The sequence below is a fragment of the Sphaerodactylus townsendi genome, linkage group LG17 (assembly GCF_021028975.2).
Source record: "Sphaerodactylus townsendi isolate TG3544 linkage group LG17, MPM_Stown_v2.3, whole genome shotgun sequence".
NCBI lineage: Eukaryota > Metazoa > Chordata > Lepidosauria > Squamata > Sphaerodactylidae > Sphaerodactylus > Sphaerodactylus townsendi.
In genome coordinates, this window is record NC_059441.1 from 20,807,214 (window position 1) to 20,815,163 (window position 7,950).

Sequence of the window (7,950 nt, forward strand, 5' to 3'; positions counted from 1 at the left end):
CTCGCTCTTTCCCACAGGAGCTGTTGTTTATTAATGTCTCAATGTCATTTCCCAATTTCAGGAAAGGTACGGCAAGTTGCTTCATGTCTTAGGTGAGACACTAAACTTCATGCATAACATGATGGACGGGAGAAACGCCCACACCGGCTGTCTTGCTTCATTACCCCGTTCCCTCCTGCCTTTGTCTGTCAAACAAGTTCAAATTATTCGGGGCGGGGGAGTTAAATCTTGCCAGGCACGTTTGAATGGAAGAGACTGACCAGGAAGTGAATCGCTTTATACACAACAGGTGTCAGACCGAAGCAGTGCAAAATTCGTCAAATTCCCTACAACTTCGTTTCGATGAGTCTTGAGTGAGCCGTTGCTTACTCCCGTTTTATGTTGTTATGTGTTGATGTCTATGAACTGTTGTGTTCAACACTGTTTTTTGGTGTTCTCTTTATTATATTTTTGCCTTGTACTTCAAGAATGGCAGTACCGTTGTTTTCAGCCTCCTCACCTAAAACAATTTCTTAAAAACAATGAACTGCCTGACAGAGACACAAACTCAAGAACCGGACCTTACAATAAAACTTCATGTCAACATTGTTCTCATGTGCATTCAAGCAGTATGATCACAGGACATGATACAGTATCAATTATATCATTCTGAGCTTTTCCTGCTGCTCATCTTCTGTTGTAACAACAACATCATGTGTACAGCCTTCTACTATACTCTCCACATAAAAGAATACAGGGGCACAAATCTGTCCTGAACATAATATTCAGAAACCAGGTCATTCTGTTGCTGATGTAAAAGTCACTGCTCTCCTCAAAGGGAGAATCCAATGTGAAACCAATGAATTAGGATTCATCTAGAAACTCAGTAACATCCCCTCTTTCAGTCAAAATAAGGATTTGCTATTACTTACTCACCAAGGACTTCAACATAGTAGTATATCCCATTCTTTACAGAAGTTAATTAGTTAATTGGTTCAGCTAAACCTCTGAATTGTTCTAATTGGCTCTGCCAATCGTGTTTCACGCTGCACCTTCCTAGATTAGATCTGATTTTATGTTAATCCTACTTAACCTATCTATCAAAACTTGGGATTGGCCTTCTTTGAATGGCTGTTTCAAACCAGCCTTACTTTGTAACATCAACTTTCCCTGCCACATACACATATACCCACCTTTGCGTTGTCGGCAATTTTTACTATAACATTTCATGCACCTGATGAGGCAGGTTTCGACTCCTGAAAATGTCTGCCGGAATACATTCTGATCATCTTTCTTTCTTGACTTCTTTTCTTCCGTTCCTAATGCCTCGAGTCCTTCGGGAGACTGGTGAGGTATAAATGTAGATAAACAAACCCAAAGTGGCTTGCTCTGTTGGCCTTGCCTCCATTTTATCCCCATGACAACCCCGCAAAGTGGTTTGGGGTCAGAGTTCCACACCAGGGTGTGGTTCTAAACACAGAGTTTGCTAGATCTCAAAGTTGCCATCTGACTTGAACCAGATTCAAATCCTTACTGCCGGGAATCCTTCTGGGTGAACTGGGGCCGGTCATTCTTGCTCAGCCCAACCTCAGGCAGGTTGTAAGGACAAAACAGGAAAGGGAGAGCTATGTACTTACTCGCTGTGTAGTGGATGAGGAGCGTTTTTAATGAATTGTACTAATACAGTTTTATGAGCTATGGCTTCCTTTTATTGGCGTGTTCCTTCATTGACTTAGTTCATTCAGTAGTTGGACTGTTTTACATCTGTGCTTTCATTAGCATGCTCTGATTTTTATTGTCCGTTTGCTTGGATCCGTTAGCTTGGAGACTATCAAGAAGAAGAAGAGTTTGGATTTATATCCCCCCCTTTCTTTCCTGCAAGGAGACTCAAAGGGGCTTACAATCTCATTTCCCCTCCCCCTTCACAACGAACACCCTGTGAGGTGGGTGGGGCTGAGAGAGCTCAGAAGAAGTGCGACTAGCCCAAGGTCACCCAGCTGGCGTGTGTGGGAGTGCACAGGCTAATCTGAATTCCTCAGATAAACCTCCACAGCTCAAGCAGCAGAGCAGGGAATCAAACCCGGTTCCTTCAGATTAGAATGCACCTGCTCTTAACCACTACGCCACTGCTGCTCTCTGGATGGATCTGGATGGATCTGAATGAGCAGCATACTCATTTTCTAAAGAAATGCACCAGACTGAAATCTGTGACGCCATTGCAAAGAACTCCTGGGGTTCGGTCCTGTTTTGCACCGATCAAACAGCTTTGACCTGAAACCACTTCTCCAGAAGAGAATGGCAGCTTTGGAAGGTGAACACCATGGTATACCAGAACCTGGGAGAAACTGAAGTTTTAGAATGACCACAGATCATCCTTCAACTCAACTCCCTAAATTCCACCCTGCTCCCCCAGGCACTGCTCCCAGATTTGCAGGAATTTTACCAAGCCAGAGGGAGCAACCTTCGGGCCAGATCAAAAGGAGCATGCAGGAAAATTGTAACTTGCATATTATCCCCAGAGATGTGAATAAGTTCCAGGCTCTTTTGAGACAATCCAACCGACCCTTGTCCCACTATCCCTTACTTCCCCTATCTGCAACTCCACTACCTCTTTGAGGAGAGTGGATACTGGATAGCAAGGTATAGTGGTTAAGAGCAGGTCAATTCTAATCTGGAGATCCAGGTTTGATTCCCCACTCCTGCACCTGAGCGGCAGAGCCTTATCTGGTGAACCAGACCAGAGGCGTAGCTGGACCAGAGTGCACCCGGTGCGCACTCTGGCTTTTTCGGGCCCCCTCCGCGGCGCCCCCTCCCCACCACCACCCCTTACTTTAGGAAACCGAGCAGGGTTCTTCTTTCCGAACTCTCTCAGTTCCACCCTTCCTCCTTTCCCTCGGGTCCATACACTGATGTCAAGCTGGTGAGGACAGCAATCCATATGGGGAGGGGGGAGGGGGAGACAGAAAACTCAGATTTTGAGTCTCCTTACAGGAAAGAAAGGGGGGATATAAATCTTCTTCTTTGCTCTAAAGAATTCACACCAGATAGCAAGATTGATTGCACAGAAGACAAAACTCGAATTGCTGACTGAGATGTTTCGAGGGCGTCTGATGGAGGTCATCGTAACCTACCCCCAAACTGTGAAAGCAACCTCCTCATGGAACCCCGAGCAAGTTTCATTCCTCCATTTCAAGAGCCCGCATCGGCTGGGAAGGTTGCAATTCTCATATATTTGTAAATTGGGTTCACCCGGGGCAAACATCTAGCTCCTCGGGTCATTCCACACCATACCAAAAGAGACAAGCAAAGATTACTGTCCCTGATTAATGTGTTCTTCTAAAAGATGCTAATTTTTTTTAAAAAAATGAGTCTCCCGCTCAGCAGAAACCATTTGAGCCTGAAGTTATTTGCCAAAGGAACATAAATGGATATCGGAGCCAAAGGTAAATGCTGAGGAGGATGAGTTTGAAAAAGAAACTGTGGTGTGTCGGTTCCAAGAAACCAGACTCTCAAAGTTCCCAGTGTAGGTACACAAGAAATTAAAATGCCACACTGAAGTCCCCGGGGGATCATGTTTTTTCTTCCATCGCTTTTGGTTGAAAGGAAATATGTGGAACTCTTCTCTACCCTCGGCTAATTTCTACACCTGTTCCAATTGGTTTGATCGCTCGCCAAGTTGGCTGCCGTCCTCTCTGTGAGCAGCGCTCGTGGAAGCCAACTGTCTGACACACCGTGCGGCTGCATCCGTCAGCTCGAATTTGCCCGGTCGTGGGGAAGAAAAGGATGACTCTGCATGGAAGATACGATATTGCTAGGCTGCAGCTGCCACTTGTCGCCCCCCCCCCCCGCCCCCATCAGTGAGCCAGCTACTGGCACCGTCTCCAAAGATATGTTTTAACAGATGGGGGGAACTGCTGTTCCCAGTTGAGCTTGAGACTTCCCAATTTTGATATTTCTGAGCGAGGGCACTTCCGCACATGCAGAATAATGCACTTTCAATGCACTTTCACAATTGTTTGCAAGTGGGTTTTGCTATTTTGCACAGTAAAATCCAGCTGCAAAGTGCATTGGAAGTGGATTGAAAGTGCACTATTCTGCATGTGCCGAGGTGCCCTTGGCATATGGCAGTATAATGGGAGCAACTTCTATAAGGTATAAAATATTGTAGTCCATCGCCATGTTTATTGCTTGCATCAACACCCTTGCTTTACTAACAATCTCCTGGGGTTTGATTCCCCATTCCTCCAACTGAGTGGCAGAGGCTTATCTGGTGAACCAGATGTGTTTCCGCACTCCTACATTCGTGCTGGGTGACCCTGGGCTAGTCACAGTTCTTCAAAACTCTCTCAGCCCCACCTACCTCACAAGTTGTCTGTTGTGGGGAGAGGAGGGGAAAGGAGTTTATAAGCCCCCTTGAGTCTCCTTACAGGAGAGAAAGGTGGGATGTAAATCCAAACACCACCACCACCACCACCACTACTTCTCCTCCTCCTGCTGTTTTTTTTAACCTCTTTCTTCCTTACAGTTCAACATGGCTTAGTCTAGGGGTCCCCAAACTTTTTGAACCTGAGGGTGCTTTTGGAGTTCTGACACAGCATGGTGGGTGGAGCAACAAAATGGCTGCCACCAGTGGCGTGCTGTGGGGGTGGCTGCAGCTCGCACAGCCAATCAAATTTCCAATAGTCAGAAGCCTTATGGGAAAAAAACCCCATTCGCTTCCCAAAAACACTTGGTGGGCACCAGAAATTCAGAAATCCATGAGCACCACATTGGAGTCCTCTGCCTTATCCAGTTACTGTTGCTGTGATCTGAGTCTTCTTGCATTACTGAATATGCTTGCTGTCTTGCTGAATTGTTTTTCATATTTTGTAACTCACCCAGAGTCTCGTTGAGAAAGGTAAGCTCTATATAATAATAATAGTTTTTAAGTACCGGTATATGGTTACAGCAGCTAGAATTCCATTTGCAGCAAGATGGAAATCAAAGCAATCTCCAGGTCAAATACGCAACAGAGGGAAAGCAGAAATCTTTGATACATAACAAGTCAACTGCAGAATACAGAAAGAAATGGAACCTTTTCTGGGAATGCATTTCAAGGTCGGGGATAACAAGAAGCTAAACCTAAAAAATTAGAGAAGAACAAATACTATATTTAAAACTTTTCCTTTCATTTTGGGGCAGGGGACTTAAAAGTTAATTGGAATGTTTGATGATGAAAGTTTAAGACGTTGATAGAGAAGTATCAACAAGTAAATATCAACAGGTCACTCTCCTATAAGAGCCAGTGTGGTGTAGTGGTTAAGAGCAGGTGCACTCTAATCTGGAGAACCAGGATTCCCCGCTCCTCCACCTGAGTGGCAGAGGCTTACCTGGTGAACCAGATGTGTTTATGCACATCTACATGCCAGCTGGGTGACCTTGGGCTAGTCACAGTTCTTTGGAGCTCTCTCAGCCCCACACACTTTACAGGATGTTTGTTGTGAGAGGAGAAGGGAAAGGAGATTGTAAGTCTCTTTGAGTCTCCCTACAGGAGAGAAAGGGGGCATATAAATCCAAACTCCTCCTCCTCCTCCCCTTCTTGTTCTTCTTCTGTGTAGCAAGGTTTTCTTTCAAATTTTTTTTTTAATTGTAAAAAAGAATCCCCATTGCTGAGCTCATATCGGTACTACAGTCCCCATGGGTCAGCGCGAAAACACGTGTATGCAGATCAATCTCGCGCTGACCCATGGGCACTGTAGTCATCCCCCCATCACAGAAAGTGGCTTTTAAACCTTTCATACAACTAAAAGACAAGCAAACTGAGGCTCGTTCCAACACAGGGTTGGATCTGGGCTTCATCTCCCCAGGCGCAAGCAGAAGCAGAGCTGGTTTTCACTGATCCTCCCCCTCCTGTAATAGTCCTAAATGCTCCCTGAAAGGCTGCTCCCCGGGAATAGCTTGCAGGTGAAATGGTCAAAAAATGAACTCCCTCCTGTCTCTGAATATCTGGATGGGGTCCCAGTCATCGAACGTCCACTGAATGGCACCACAGCGGCAAACAATCTGGATCGGGTTTTCAGTACTGTCCCAATGCCAGTCATTTACAGGATGCTTCTGGTTCTGTAGATGCAAATAAGGGTTTAACTGCAGTTGAGAGCCCACATGGTGTAGTGGTTAAGAGTATGTGGGTTCTAATCTGGAGAACCGGGTTTGATTCCCCACTCCTCCACCTGAGTGGCAGAGGCTTATCTGGTGAACCAGATGTGTTTCTGCACTCCTACATTCCTGCTGGATGACCTTGGGCTAGTCACAGTTCTCTCAGGTTTAATTTCCTTGGCCGCAAAGAAAGCAGCTGGTTAGCAGAAAAGCATTTTATGTGGCAACCAACAGTCATCTAGGAGCAGCGTTAACTGCAAGGATATAACGGAATGGAACATTCTGGGCTTTATCCGAGTAGAAAAAAAGCCAATTAGTGTGTAACGTATATGACAGAGAAACAAGACAGCGCGTCACACACTGAAGACGGAGGATCAATAAATGTATTTATATATATTATTATAATTGTCCAGTTACTGAATCCAATGAGTGTACATCCCATTTTTTGAAAAACAAGTAAAATATTTTTTCAACAACAAAAGTTCATTTTTGAGATATATAATCCATATCTTCAATATCTATTGAATGAAAATAGTTCATTGTTTCAATATCTTTAGGATAATTATATTCCATATAGAAAGTACTTCCCAAACGACTTGCACGTTTTAAAGTACGTTTTCACTGTAATCTTCCTCAGGAGAAGCAATTCTTTCAGGAAAAATTATTCATTCATTTGCCATACACAGGTCTTTCTGCAAATAAATAAACAACATAGTATAATTTGTACATTAGATTCTAGTAATATCCAACACCATTTAAGTATTTCTAGCCTTTATCTGAGTAGGACATCTTTCCCAAGAGAAAGAGTAGCCATCCTAAAATAATATTCAGCTACTGAAAAGAGCAAGAGTCCAGTAGCACCTGAAAGGCTAACCACATTTCTGGCAGGGGATAAAGCTTTTGAGAGCCAACATGGTGTAGTGGTTAAGAACCAGTGGATTCTAATATGAAGAACCAGTTTAATTTCCCACTCCTCCACCTGAGCAGTGGACTCTTATCTGGTGAATTAGATATGTTTCCACGCTCCTACGTTCCTGCTGGGTGACCTTGGGTTAGTCACAGTTCTCTCAGCCCCTCCTACCTCACAAAGTGTCTGTTGTGGGAAGAGGAAGGGCCCTTGTAGGTCACCTTGAGTCTCCTTACAGGAGAGAAAGGTGGGGAATAAGTCCAAACTCCTCCTCTTCTTCTCCTGCAAGTCTCACAGCTCGGTTCCCTTGCCAGTCACCACTCCCACAGGAATTTGGATCTGTGCAGAGCATCATAAAAGGACGAATGAAACCATGCACAAGAGGGGCTGCATTTTTGTGGAAATGCAACCCTTTACTAATCCCGAATTGCACAGTGTGGTTACATTGATTGACAATGCTTTGGTGGTTCACATGAGTTTACCAAAAGAACGCCTCATTGTTTAGCTCTTGAGTCGTGTGCGTTTTAAAGAACTCGCCCTCCTTGCTGGAAGCGGCAGGCTCAGGACTACCAGCCATCACCCAAGCCTCCCGCATTTCGTCGTAGTGTCATGGCCGGCCCGCCACACTTGGCTTTCCCTGGAAAACTGCACGTGCTTTGAAGAACTCCTTCTTCAGGACCTTCTATTTATTTTGGACCTGCGTGGGAGTTCTTATAAACCCTCTTTGTAGTCTTACACCAGCGGAGACAGCGTGTCGTTTCGGCAAGTGAGAGATGCAGGGGCAACTCTGCTGTCCCGTTTCTCCCCAAGCCCTTTTATTGACAGTTTACAAGAGGAGAAACAAACAAGGCAGGCAGGGGTTTGCAGCACCTGGATACAAGACTATGAACAGGGCAAAGGGCGCAGGGGGATTTGGGCAGGGGATTTGG